The 15434-nt window shown below is 37.5% G+C and overlaps 1 long non-coding RNA gene across 3 annotated transcripts in view; it reads right to left on the bottom strand.

The window, feature by feature from the left end:
- LOC111090421 overlaps window positions 1-14827 on the bottom strand; it is a 137165-nt gene extending 122338 nt beyond the window's left edge. For all 3 annotated transcript variants that reach the window (XR_005371827.1, XR_005371825.1, XR_005371826.1), the window contains exons 1-2: window positions 14662-14827; window positions 311-446 (exon numbers count right to left, since the gene is read on the bottom strand). This is a non-coding gene — a long non-coding RNA (uncharacterized LOC111090421). The remainder of the gene's footprint in view (window positions 1-310; window positions 447-14661) is intronic.
- Between the last annotated feature and the right edge of the window lie 607 nt (window positions 14828-15434).

Raw genomic sequence — 15434 nt, 5'->3', positions numbered from 1 at the left:
AAAAAGAGGTCAAAATCTAGTCAAGGCAGGATCAGGAGGTTTTCAAAGGCCATGGTGAGGACTTTGTTCTTATTTTTTCAATTCTCTTATTTTGCTTTTTAAGATAATAATAATAATAATTAATAATAATGATAATAATAATAATAATGTAGATTTGGAGAACCTCTTGAATCCAGACATTGCATACTTACCTTCAGATTTTCATATTTTAAAGTACCAATATGAACCAAGTAGAAGAAAACATGCAGTTTTCCCCAAGATTCTCCTGGAGAACTTCAGCTAAGAACTCAAAGATAAATTCTTGGCATACCTTTGGGTAGCACCCATCATATAATGCATTGTCATGTAGATATTCATGCAAGTGGTCAAATCATAGCCTTCAAAATCTACTTCCATCAAGTATGTCTTGGGTATCAGTCTTTTTTTGTGACCAGCATTTAGGAAACCTAGAAAAAAAATCTTGCCTAAAATGACTAATATTTAGATTGTACATACATATTTAAGCAATTCTTTATTCAAATGGTTTTTTTTAAAAGATTTACTTATTTATTTATTCATGAGAGACATACACGGAGAGAGAGAGAGGCAGAGACACAGGCAGAGGGAGAAGCAGGCTCCACTCAGGGAGCCAGATGCGGGACTTGATCCTGGGACTCCAGACTGCACCCTGGGCTTGGGCTGAAGGCAGGTGCTAAACTGCTGAGCCACCCAGGGATCCCCATCTTTATTCAAATGTTAATCCTGCTCAGGGTCTAACCTCTGTCTCAATGTGTCCTTAGTAGAGCTGAAATAGAAATCACAAAGCCCATCTCATTCTGCAAGCAGATCTGGGTTCAAATCCTAGCTCTATGACTTCCCTACTTTGTGTTCTCAGGCAAATTTCCTAATCTTTCCTCTTCAGTTGTGTCATCTGTAGAATGACAATACTAATAATAGTGCCCACTTCCCTGGGCTACTGGGAGGCTTACTGTGCCCAGACTATAGTAGGCATTACACACGTGTTTGGTATTGTTAATGTTTATAATAATATATGATTGTATATTGGATTCTGAAAATGCTATTTTTATAAAAATTAAAAGGAATTTTGTCATTTATTTTCAAATTGAAGTTAATTCCACTTTTAAAATGTCCAAATTTCCAAACCCCAAAGCCGATATGATCATCAACTTCTCTAGGAAACTTTCTATCCATAAATGGTTTTAGAATGAATGAAATCTAAATACTCTTAAAGCAACAATTTTATAATTTCAATGATTAATCAAGGCATCTGTGTCCTCTTTAGTCCACATAACTTGCTGGGACGGTGGTTGGGTGGAGACTTTTGGCTGTTCCTTTGTATCTATATGCCTCATATTCCTCTGAGGAGGAAGGGGAGGATAAGGGAAAGGCTAAACTGTGAGGTCCTAGGAGATCCACCACAGTTTGAAAATGTGACAGTTACAAAATCTGAGATCCCATGGTTACCTTGTATTCCTATAGCTCTTTAAAGTCATAGAGGGCTTAAAAGCAGATTCCAAAAAAATATAGTTAGAAAATTAATTTTAATCCAGTAGACATTTCTTCCTTATATAGTTACCTAAGTAGATGTTGGGACACAGAGACTTTTTAAGCCTGTGCAGGAGACATTATAAAAGCAGAGTAGAGTAGCTGCAATGAAAGCCTTATAGTCTACAAAGTCTAAAATACTATCTGGCCCTTTATAGAGCTTTCCAATCTCAGTTCTAAAACAGTGTCAGTCCCATTGTAGGTGCTTAAGAACATCCATCCTGGATGGATGATTGAATGAATGAATGAATGAATGAACGAACGAATGAATGAATTTAACCTTCATGACAACTCAATTTAATAAAAATTTTAAATGGTGGAGTTGAGATTTGAACTGAGTTTAGTAACTCCAAAGTCATGTCTATTCCACTGTACCATATTTCCTTCCTAACATAACTCCCATATGTTTAGCACTCTACCATTTAAAAGACATGTTATTCATTCTTGTTTGACATTAGTGACAACCTTCTCAGAAGTTTTGCCATTGTCATCCCCATTTTTTAGATGGGGAATCAATTTCAGAAAGGCAAAGTACTTTGTCCAGCATCACTCAGCTCGTATAAGGAGTTTGGACTGGGTACCAGCACTCCCCTTTGCCTTACAATGTTTAAAAGTCTGTTGTTTATCTTCATTTAACATTTGTGCTTCTGAAGAGTGTGAATTTATCTTATCTTTATATCCTCAATGCCTAGCATAGTTTGTGACTATGGTGAACATCCCATATGTGATAGGTGAATGAATGGTGATAACTACAACATTAAATTGTGCAATTGACAAAAGGACAATCAGCGTGAGGTTCATTGGCCAGGCTCAAAACCTGGCTGTGTTCTAGTAGACAGATTCCAACCTTCATAGGCTCTTCTCCCTAATTCCATGCTTATTATTTATATAAGACAAAATGCATAAGTAAGGAGATTACTTTCAAATTAAAAAAACACCCCAATCTAACATAATTCTCCCTCTTAAGGTCAAATGACTTCCCTTTGGGGCGCACATATATCATCTACTTCTTTTTTAAAATCTACACACTAACAGACATACACTGTTCCTAAATTATGCTGCTCCTTCCTTGAAGAATAATGAAACATTCTTTAAACATTAAGATGATGGTAAGGGATGAAATGTTTGTATAATTTTCCTTTTTGACAACTACCATAGAGTTTACGGGAAATATGATTAATAGTATAAAAATTGTTTCTATCTTTGGCTAACCAGTATCCGGTAATGAATCAACTCATCACAACCAAAGATAACGTGTACTCTGTTCAGATTTCTTAAATATGACATGATTGCAAGTGGAAATATTCCAAATCATGAAATATTTACACAGCAATGAAAACAGTTAAGACACAATAGACATGTAGGAACATTGTTCTGGAGAGAAAGACAGACAAAAGAAATGTGTGCTGACAGATGAACAGATATATTGATGCTTTATAAGGGCCTAGGATATGTCTCAGGATAGGCATGCCTTCTTTAGGAAATTTAGACAAATTCAGAGCTCTTTCTATTTCTGAGATGCAGCAGTCACAGGATATTTGCTTTCACTTTCGGGTTATAGGATAGAAGCTAAAGTAAGAAATAGCTGCTCTAAACATTGGTCAATAATCATTTAATGCGTTTTTTTCAGTTGCTCAATACCTCTCTCTCTCTCTCCCACCCTTCACCCATCATCCTATTCCATCTCTGTCATATTTCCTCCTCTCTTTCTCCTCCTCTCCCCGCTCTTCTTCTTCTTTTGCTCTTTCAATATCTTTACCTCCATGTCTCTCCTTTTCCTCTTCCTCTCCCTCCTCTTTCCCCTGCACCCCTCTCGCTCTTTCTGTCTCATTTTCCCTGAACTTGTAGCTTTAATGCCTCAGGGTGAAAAATTGTATTATTAGCACATAATATTCAGGGATTCTTTTAAGATATTGTCAACCACAGAAGAAATTAATGGTCAAATACATGCCAAATTTCTACATATCCATTATTAACATGTGAACAATGTACTGCTATAGTATCTAATCTACTTAGACTTTGGGAACTGACTTCAAGATTCCACATTGAATTAATTTACAAAATTTGCAGTGACCCAAGTTCCTCTTCACTGCATCCTCCCTTCCTTCTAGATTCCATTATCACTAGGATTAAATAATCAAAACTAATATTTTGTAATAGTAAACCTATTCTCTCACCAACACAGTTAATATTAAGTAAACAGAAAGAGTATTTCTAAATAGATATCAGAAAGCTGTTATTTGTATAAAACCTAACCCCCAAAATACTGGATTATCTTTAGCATAAGATGCGCTGTGAAATTTATTAATTTTTAAGAACTTTTTTTATTTTGGAATAGCATAGCCTGCATTTATAAGATGCCAAGTATTGTTTACCTTGAATTCAAGAATGGATTACTTAATATTTCTCCCACTCTTCTATGATTCGAGAAATTCTTAATGAGAGAAAAATGCACTACTGTAGTTACTTATTTAAATAAAACATAAAAAATATGATAGCGTTTCTCTTAATGGTGAAAACCACGGGTGCAAGATGGAGTCACTTATGCTAGGACAAGTCACCAAACTAGGACTTAATACCTAACCTAACTGTAGTTTTGACTCCTCCAGAAATGTAGTCTTGACCACTGGTCATTTAGGAATTTTCTGGTCAGCACTAATGAAGTAATCTGTCACATGGTCAGTCTCCTCACCTAAAAGTTGATGAGGTAATCTACATGATAAGACCCTCTGCCCTACGCTCTAAAGTGACCTTGCTTGAAACAATCCTTTGCTTTTGCTAATAACTCTTGCCCCACCTTCCTTCTTAATAAAAACTTTCTATTTTGTAAAACTCTTCCGAGGGGTGCCTTTGGCTCAGGTCATGTCTTGGGGTCCTGGGATCAAGTCCTGCATCAGGCTCCCTATAGGAAGCCTGCTTCTCTCTCTGCCTATGTCTATGCCTCTCTCTCACTGTCTCTCATGAATAAATAAATAAAAATCTTCTTAAAAATAATAAAAAATAAAATAAAACTCTTCTTCCAGCTTCCCTCTACTTTCTGGATGTGAACAGACAGATTCATAAGAGATGTAACAAAGTCAATTAGATTTACTCAGTTGAATTTCTGGTGTTTAACACTATAAAACCAGCTTAGGGATCCCTGGGTGGCGCAGCGGTTTAGCGCCTGCCTTTGGCCCGGGGCGTGATCCTGGAGACCCGGGATCGAATCCCACGTCGGGCTCCCGGTGCATGGAGCCTGCTTCTCCCTCTGCCTGTGTCTCTACCTCTCTCTCTCTCTCTCTCTCTCTGTGTGTGTGACTATCACAAATAAATAAAAATTTAAAAAAAAAATAAAAATAAATAAATAAATAAAACCAGCTTATTCAGTCATGGTCTTTCTTTTAAAGAACAATGGGCATTTGTATATATCTTCTTCTATCCTTGATTTCATTAGGGTCCTTTAAGTAGGAGACATGACAAACAAGGAACCGTCTCTAGTTTCAGGTTTATTCAAACATTTAAAGTGTTACTATTACTGACATTAATCTCTTCTGTGAAGCCTCCACGGCCTAAAGACTAATAGCACAATGTATTTACTCATACTTATTTACTCAAAGGCAAGAGAAGTATAAGTGGCTTTCTGGTGACAATAAGTACTTCTTCTTTGTTTATATTCAGTAAGAGCCCATTCTATGGACCTGTTCAGGGCTAAACAGCATCTGAGAGTCCAAAGAGTTCCCTAAGTCACTCAGTGATAGGAGCCAGCTATAGGTAAAGACAGCTTAGCTGAGTCAAAACAGTGTGTCTAGTTGGTCCTGGCTTCTATTGACTTTCACTAAGAAATCAGGCAATTTTTTTCTTAAAGATTTATTAATTTATTTGAGATAGAGAGCTAGAGAGAGTGACGGAAGTATATAAGGGAGAATCTTCAAGCAGACTCCCTGCTGAGGGTGGAGCCCAGTAGGAGGGCTCCATCCCACAACCTATGAGATCATGACCTGAGCTGAAACCAAGAGTTAGAGGCTTAATTGACCAAGCCACTCAAGTGCCCAAGAAATTAGGCATTTTTGGTTCCACTGAGATAAATTCACCTATGGATGGAACAGTTGTGGTGGTTCCCATTGACTTTATGTTAATATTGCTATCATTAAGTTAATGATAATATGTTAATATCATTATCATTAAGTTACTGTTTATGACGTGATGACTATATGCCAGGCATTCTACTAAGTACTTCACATATATTATCTCATTTAATCCTCCCCACTACTAGACTGTTATGATCATTATCCCCATTTTACTGATAAGAAAACTAAGATTTTAAGAGTTTAAGATTTGAGGGCACATAGCTAATAAATAGCAGATCAGTGTCTTAAATCTAGGTCTGTTGGATTCTATAGTTTAGGTACCCCCCATAACACACACATAAATCTTTATTGCCAATCATATTTAGTATATAGACAATTTTTGACATAAAGAGCATATAAAATGTCTCTTTTTACAATGTAGCTAATCTCTAATGTCAACCTTCCTCTTGAGTTTATTAGAACTCTGAAGCAAAAACATTGGGTCTTACATCAGGAGAAATAAGTTCTGATCTTGAATTTATCACCAATTTGCAATGTGATTTGGGAAATTCATTTCCCTCTTTGTGCGTCAGTGTTGAGATCTGCAAACTAATGGAATTGGATTATATTATCTCTAGAGTCACTCACCATTTTGAGATTCTGTGAGCTGTCCATTGGTTGAGAAAGTCTTATCTTCATGAAACGATATACTTTATTGTAACTGCAATGATCATGATTTTTCAAATCAATGGAATTTTGAGAAATCAACTTCATCTTTAAAAATTAGGTTAGGGCTGAGAAATGTAACCATCTGAGGAGTCTAAGTATAAAGATAGGAAATTCCAAACATTGTGCTAAGTGTTTTCACTAATGCTATATCATTCTAAGATATGTCACTTTACTCTCATTTTATAGAAAAGGAGATTAAATCCCCAAGAAGTAAGGTTTCTGGTCTGAAATTATGTAATTGGTAAGTGGTACAGCAGTGACTCAGACCCAGATCCCTCTCTGGAATCACAGGCTATTAGAGATGGAAGAGGTTTGGGAAGTCACATAGCCTAATGTTCTATCTAAAATTAATACTGGGGGGATCCCTGGGTAGCGCAGCGGTTTAGCGCCTGCCTTTGCCCCAGGGCACAATCCTGGAGACCCGGGATTGAATCCCACGTCGGGCTCCCGGTGCATGGAGCCTGCTTCTCCCTCTGCCTATGTCTCTGCCTCTGTGTGACTATCATAAATAAATAAAAATTTTTAAAAAAATTAAATTAAATTAAATTAATACTGGGTTGCTCAATCCTGTGAATAATTTATGATCCTTTTTACTAGGTGTAGGTTTGAAATGTACACTAAGTCACCCATGGTTTAGATGAAGAGAGAGGAGACAGACATAAAACTCATTAAATGGGAAAAAAAAAAAGTGAGATCCAATGAAATAAAGGAAAAACTAAGTTTAACACAATGATTAGGAACTCAAGGCTTAGAAACAGACTGACCTGGGTTCAAACTTTACCCTGGCACTGAATGGATATGTGACAAGCAAAGCATTTACTTTAAGCCTCAGTGGTATCCTTATCTGTGAAATGGGAATACAGAGTGTGCTCCACAGCCTTCCTATGAAGATTATATGGTATAGTCCATGTTAAAATGCTCAGCAGAGTACCACGTACATAGAGAAAAGTGGGCTACTGTCTCTTACTTAGCTCTGACCTCTAGAACTCTAGCCTTTCTCCTTCATCCCCCACTGCCATCATAAAGAAATTATATTTCACTAAAGACAAACTGTTCACGGTTCAATGACTGACCTCAACACTTTAACCAGTCATTCCAGGTCTATGTAGCAGTTGCATTAACAATAAACTCTTTAAGAAAAAATGAACAAGGGCAGTTGGGGTGGCTCAGCCATTTAGCACCGCCTTCAGTCCAGGGCGTGATCCTGGAGACCCAAGATCGAGTCCCACATCAGGCTCCCTGCAAGGAGCCTGCTTCTCCCTCTGCCTGTGTCTCTGCCTCTCTCTCTCTCTCTCTTTCTGTGTCTCTCATGAGTAAATAAATAAAATCTTTAAAAATATTAAGAAAAGATGAACAAATATACAAGTATCAAACAACCCCATCATAGAGCTTCAGTACTCAATACAAATCTCAGAATACTTAACAACATCATCACAGACGAGGTAGAAACCTAGGCAACCTTTCACCAAAAAATATTTGGCAAGAACTAGGAATGTTAGAAAATGATGAGGGAAGGCAAAGCATGAGGTAAGCAAAGTACTTCAGCCTCAAATATGAAGGAGATGGATGGTTAGTGATAGGGCTTTGTCAGATACTGGTAGCATGGATGATTTGTCTTGCATGAGCTTGTCTAAAACAATAATTCTCGTTTACATGCAATTTTTACAGTACTTTCCTTGGAAAACATGAGGGTTCTCAGCCCAGTAGCTCAAGTTCTTCCAAAGAACAATTAAAATAAATAGTTCACAGCTACAACAAGGTGGGCAAGCATTGAAATAATCAGAGAATGGGGCAGCCCGGGTGGCTCAGCGGTTTAGAGCCACCTTTGGCCCAGGTTGTGATCCTGGGGACCCAGGATTGAGTTCTACGTCAGGCTCCCTGCATGGAGCCTGCTTCTCCCTCTGCCTGTGTCTCTACCTCTCCTTCTTTCTCTGTGTGTGTCTCTCATGAATAAATAAATAAAATCTTTAAAAAAAAAAAAAAGAATGTGTTCTTAAAAAAAAAAAAAGAATCAGAGAACAACAAAGACAGTGGGCAGCAAATGGAAAAATGGAACAGGGACAATCAATTCTAATGAGTGGAAGCATAACAAGGGGGAATAATCACATTAATGGTGCCAACTCTTTCTCTCACTCCAGAAAGGGCCTGGTTATTTTCAGATTGTCTCTTCCAACCTTCTCCCTGTCATCTCTCCTTTCATACCTCAAATTATGAGCATCTGGAGGACAGGATCACATCTTTCATCCCTGTGTGTCTGACCCTAAGAACTCAGTAAATGCTTTTTGAATGAATGATTAAAATCAGTAAACTCTAAGGTGTGCAAGCACCTAGACTTACAACACTACATTTTCTGGCTCCCTAAGCTCCATAATATCATGTTCTACAACTTGGCATGGCTATGTCTCATTGTGTATTTATTTTTTCCTCTAGGAGTATAAACAATTAAACAATGTGGTCATGAACTTCTCTGTTTGTGTAGGGTGGGAGGCTGTAGAAACAAGTTTTGTGCTGCTAATCGTCTCAGTATCCTTTGCCTCAATATTTAGTGCTCCTTAACATCACTACAAATTATTCAATTAAAGTTTGAGAGGAAATACATGATCTTATCCCCCTTTCAATTGAGAGGTTCTTCTAAGACTTTTGGAATATTTAGTTGACTATTTTTAAATCATTAAATATACTTAAAATTATATATAAGATACATTTTTGGATATAGGAAAGCATTCTAGACTAGAACTCAAAATGAAAACAAATGCTATGGGCAAGGTAGCATGGTATATCAAAAAAGTTGTTGAACAGGAATTAAACCATCAGAATTCTGGTTATGTCTCAGCTTTGACTTGTCATGTCATTTTGGACACACTGTTCACCTTTTCTAGACACATTTTCCATGACTGTAGGTTGAGATGGGTTATTAACCTCAAAGGGTTCTCCATGCCCTAAAACTGAAAGAGGCTGGTAATAATTTTATATGGAGCCAAATTTATACCACACATGTATACAATGCTCTTATATGAAAGCATACAATGAGTACTGTTCAGTTGGTTAAGTGCCCAACTCTTGATTTTGGCTCAGGTGTGAGCCCACAGTGTCATAAGATCAAGCCCCATGTCGGGCTCCACACTCAGTTGGAGTCTTCTTGAGATACTCTTTCTCCCTCTCCCTCTGCCCCTTCCCCTGTTCTTCCTCTCTCTTTTTCTCTCCCTCTCTTTCTCTCTCTCTCTCTCTCTCTCTCTCTCTCAAATAAATAGATAAAATCTTTAAAAAAGAGAGAGAAAGAAAATCTTTTAAAAATTTTAATTAATTAATTAAATAAAATGAGCCACCACACACAAAAAAATTAACTTGTATAGCTGGGCAAAGAAATGCCTAATGAAGTAACTTCATCAAGGAAAAAAATGAAAATAAATTTGGATCTGAAGGAATAAATGAGGAAGGAAAAGATTTTGATGACTTTCCAAAACTAACTCAAGTTGTTCAATAAAGTTTAGCAATATTTATTCAAGATAAAAACTATAGGATTTGAACAAGTTATTCTAATTTTAATATCCAATGAAGGCTTAAAATGGAAATTAATGCACTTACTCCCATGAAGTGAAGAAATTAAAAAAACAACCTGTAATGTTAAGCAAAACAGTGGTAACTTACAGAAGTATTTCAGTTATTTATGACTAAGAAACTAGTAACCATAATACATATATCAGAACTATTTCCTATAAAGTAATCTGAAAAGATAAAATGTTTGATTCCCAAAAAAACAAGCCATATAAACACTTCTATAAATTCTTATAAAATACACATTTGTATTCTTGAATTGTCTTGAAAATCTAATCCACCTTCATATAACATTGGATCCATGGAAAAATGCAATAGTTTCAAAATAAAACAGAATTTCAAGTGAATTATCTGATTATGGGTATTATCTGATTATGTGTACTGTAAATATCAGAGAACAGTATCCTATAAATCCACTTAGGCATAAAAACCTCTTATCTATGTAATTCCTTGGGCTACCAATTCCACACTTCCCCCTCTGCCTACAGGTGCACCAGGTATAACATAAAACAGGAAAGGCTGCACATTCTTTTTGTTCACAGCTTTAATTCAAAACCATTTTGTCAGACCCGTTTCTTGCTGCTGACTCCACACTGCCTTCCAAGTTCTGTCTACTAGACTTGCTGCCCATTTTCATCCCTACATTACCTACTGAATTTGTCATTTACGGCCACTTTTCTAAGTTCAACCTTGGTTTCTCTCAACAATACTGCTCTTTTTATAATAGGATTATAAATACATAGAACTGGGAATGAGCATCTTTTAGAGAGTCCACATGGTCCCAAGACCTCTTGTTCCAGCATATTCCACAGACCAGGCCACCATTAGCTCTGTCCAGCCTATCGAAGAAAACAAGACCAAAATCTTTATAATCAAATAGGCAGGGTTTATTAACTGGTTAAAATCACATAATGTTAAAAATGCCTCATAACTGCCTGATTATTTTAAATATTGACTGGTATATAGAAATAAGAGTACATTTGGGCAGCTCAGTCAGTTAAGTATCTGCCTTTGGCTCAGGTCATGATCCCAGGGTCCTGAGATTGAGTCCCCCATCAGGCTAAGCCTGCTTCTCCCCCTCCCTCTGCCTGCACTCTCCCTGCTTGTGCTATCTTTCTCTCTGTCAAATAAATAAAATATTTTTAAAAAGAAAAAGTATATTCATTTGGCAGGATCATACATGATTGCTCACTTGGTCAACAAGTAATTATTAAGCACCTATTACATATCAAGCACTGTGCCAGACATTGGGATATAGTAGTAAACAAGATATATTCCATACTGTAGAGTCTAGCAGGGATGAACTTTTGACAAGTAATTATGAGATGAAGGTTATGAAGTAGAGGTGTAAATACTATAGAAATGTATAAAAAAGGAGGCCTATCTTATTCTGGGATGTTAAAGAAATCTAGGTGAGGAAGTGAGTCAGGAAAAAGACTTTATAAATTATTCTACCTGAGTGTTCAATTACAAATAAAGCCATTTCAAGCTGGAAAGAGGAAATGACCAGCTTGCCCCATGACTTAAAGGCAGAATGGAAAGTGGCTGTCTCTATATATACTTCTCTCTCTATCTTGCTACCTATTCTCTAAATAGAACCCTCCAAAACAAGTAATGAGTTAAAGAGACTACAATAGAGAGATAGGGGTGCCGCAGGCAATTAATCAAAATTGTTATTTGGCAACATTTAATTTAATTCAGTGAAAATATATAAAGTAGACAACATGAAGTAAAATAAAGGTTTGTATGCACTGACAGCGCAAGTATTCCTTTTGACAGTTTAAATTCAGCTCATCTTTAAAGGCTTAGTTGCTTTTTATGTTCTCCAAGAAGCCTTACTCTAGCCACAAGGAGCTCCTTCGAACTCCTGGCACACATGATTCTCTGCATTACTCCTATGGCATCGTTTATTGCATTGCCATCTTTTTGTTTTCACACTGTTTTAAGTTTGAGTATAGCAGAAACTACACATCAAAGCTTTGTGCATAGCCTTTAGTGCTGAATAGTAATCAAGGAATCATATCATATTATGGTAGGCTGAAATCTAATGTAGTCCTCCAAGATTCTAACCCCATGGGATATGTGCAATCCCTTCCCCTTGAGTTTGGGCAGGACTTTTGCATATGATGGATTCCAAAAGTAAAGGAATTTTTGCAGATATAATTAAGGACTTTTAACCAGTTGACTATGAATCAATCAAAATCAAGATTTTGCCTGATCTAATCAGATTAGCTCTTTAAATAAAACTGGAAAGAAAGTTCAGAGTTTCTTCTGCTGAGTTTGAAAGAGCCACTGTGAGTTCTACAGCTGCAAGGAAATTAATTCTGCCAAAAATCATGTGAGCATGAAAGAGCACTCGCAACCTCAGATAGCGACTATCATTCCAGCCAACGCCTTGACTGCAGCTTCTAAGATTCTGAGCAGAGGACTTGGCTAAGGGTACCCACCCTACTGACCCATGGGAAATATGATATAAAAAGTGGGTCTTGTTTTAAGCCACTAAATTTGTAGTAAATTAATATGTAGCAATAGAAAACTAATTTAGTATATATGACTGTGCAACAGTCATGTGTGCACCTGTCTTCTCTCTGAGGGACTGGAAGCTCTGATCCAATTCATCATTTTATTCCTAAAACTCAACATAGTTCTTGGTGCAGGAAAGGCACTCAACCCATGTTTTTGGATAGAAATAATTAACAGGAAAACATATAAAGAACAAAGCCTATAGGAAACTGCTCTTGGTCAATGCTTCATAAAAATTATTTTTCTTTCAGCTGAAGAGCTACCTTAAGTCTCAATTATTTGGCACCTACTTTATGACAGGCATTGTGATAGCCCCTGGTGATGCAAAGATGAATCAGATATAGCCTACAGTTAAAGGACCTCACAGGCTGTTAAAGGACATATTCAAGTAAACATTCACACTGTAATGTACTAAGGAGTAGGTTAGAGTGCAGCACAGGGTTAATTCTATGGGAATTCCAAAACAGAAGTGTCTAACTCATCTAGGGATCAGGATGGGGAGATAGGAAAGCAGTGGATGTCAGGGATAGTGACAGCAGAGCTGGGACCAGGACAGGACCTCCCCACTCTTTTGGAGGTGACTGTGAACACACAGGCTTACATCATTGATCTTAGTTCTCCCAGCAATATTTATTTGAACAGTTCAGCATTTCACTGAGTAGCAGGTGATTGAGCATGAATTTACAGAGAAGAGATCAGTAGGTGGCACAGTTAAAAAAACAAAAAAACAAAAAACAGCCACCTCCTGTAGTCAGTGGTTACCCCTAGCAGGAATGATATCTGAAAAAGTGTCAGGAGGGATGGTTACAATGAATTTGCAACAGATTGGAATGCAAGTCAAGAAAGTGCAAGACAGAAGACAAGAAAGGAGCAGTCACTGAGAAAAGGCCACAAGGAACCGACTCAGTTCTTCAGAAAGGGCTCCTCAGGATACATTGCCCTACAGGCTCCTGGCACTCAAGAATAACCATTCCTCCCTCCTGCTTGCAATCTTGGAAGCTACCCCATTTACCAGGCAATCACACTGTAAAGCAAAGGCCCCTCCTTTTGCATCTATCCCACTATATTAGTTTGTTAGGGCAGCTATAACAACGTCTCACAGACCCAGGGGGCTTGAACACCAGAAATTTATTTTCTCACAGTTCCAGAGGTTAAACATCTGAGATCAAGCTGTTAGGAGTATATTGGCTCTTTTTGAGGTCTCTCCTTGGCTTGTAGATTATCTTTCACCTGTGTCTTCGCATTGTCTTCCCTCTATGTCTGTGTCCTAATCTCCTCTTTTTACAAGGACACTGGTCATTTTGGGTTAGAGCCCACCTGCATGACCTCCTTTTATATTAATTACCTCCCTAAAGGCCCTTTCCCCAAATACAGCCCGTGTCTCACATCCCGAGGTGCTCGAGGTAGGGTTTTCAATGTATGAATGGAGAAGGGGACATGATTCAGCCTATAGCACCCCATGAAATGGGTGCTTTTGTTCTGTGTTAGACTAAGCTTTCTGGTTATGAGAACTTTCAGAATTCTGAGTGGGGAAAATGATCTCCCTGAGGTGTGCTAATATCCTTTTGGAAGAGGTAAATATTCTTAGATAATTAAGGAGCTTAGATGGATAGTTTCTGAAGAAGGTAGTTCTGATGAATAGCACATATTCACAGTGTGAATGTTTACTGGGTCTTGTTTAAAGCCACTAAATTTGTGATAAATTATTATGTAGTAATAGAAAACTAATTTAGTATGATGAATCTTAATAAAGTTTGAGCATCAAAGTCTGTCAATATGAGTCCTGGGTACCACAGAGTCCTCTAGCAGGAGAGAACAAGCAAGATCACTATGAAGAAACATTTCTAGAGAAGCATTTTAATAAATTGGCAAAGAGATTTCAAGAAAAGAAACCTGAATATCCAGGTCTCCAGTAATGTGTTATGATTATGTTTCACATTCTTAACAAATATTTACTTTTATACCTAATTTTGTATTCATAATTTTGTATTCTTTCTCAAGTTTCAGACTCCCCTCAAAACTAGATCTGCCCCATAGAATAAAATGAAACAGATGAAATACTTTCTCATAGCTTGGACATTGAAATGTCCATGAACCTAGAGTAAAGCTCCAGAATTGGGATGTTAGACTTGCCATCTACTAAGGAGAGGCAGGAGAGGGTTGGGAAGTGAAAAAGTAAGGCAAAATGTGTTTTATCTCTGGAAGTCAACACCAGTACGTCAGAGTAAACAGAACATGTCTATTCCTCATGGAACTTACCCACCTTTGAAGTGTTCAGGCCAGGCCTTTCCAATGTAAAGATAGAAAAAAAAAAATGCTTTCACTCAAAAATAGTTTAAAAGCCTATATATTGGCTCTAAAATTATTTTTAACAAGAACTAAGAGACCTTTTCTCCTAGCAACTGAATTCCCAACTCACCTAAACCAGACCTTTGTAAGATCACACCTAGGTGACACAACAGAGGACACCACACAATTCATGTTCACCAGAGCTTGCCTGGCCCATCACAATGAATAATCCCAGCTATACAATATGCATCCTGCCAACTGCCAGCTTAAGAGGCCACAAGCTGCAAGACCTATGCAAACGAAGCTGACCTGCCTTACATCAAGTCTACCAGGATGCGAAATCTCATTCTCCTTGTGTTATTTTGCATTCTAAATGCAAGTCCCCCTAACTAGGGCTCTGTTATTCCTGCCCAATGAGTTTATATTTGGAGTTTTAACTTCTGATAAGTACACCTCACTCCTCAATTTCAGTTTTGGGACTAGTTGAGAGTCAGACACGGCTGTCAGAGAGATGAAGACCCAAATCGGATGTGTTATTTAATATAACTAGATAGGAGGAGGTGAATGAGATGGATAGTCATGGTGAACTATCTAATAATATTTCCTCCAGACTTCAACTTACCCATAAGCAGAGTGGACAACTGTAGGCATGCACAGCCAACCAAGTTGTCCTGGTAATCTGACCACACAGCAAAGAGAAGACCCAGACAAACTCTGTTTGTGGGTAGCCACATCTGAGAGAAATTG

Source organism: Canis lupus, chromosome 17 (assembly GCF_011100685.1).
Source record: "Canis lupus familiaris isolate Mischka breed German Shepherd chromosome 17, alternate assembly UU_Cfam_GSD_1.0, whole genome shotgun sequence".
Lineage (NCBI taxonomy): Eukaryota > Metazoa > Chordata > Mammalia > Carnivora > Canidae > Canis > Canis lupus.
This window is presented reverse-complemented; position numbering and strand designations above follow the sequence as displayed.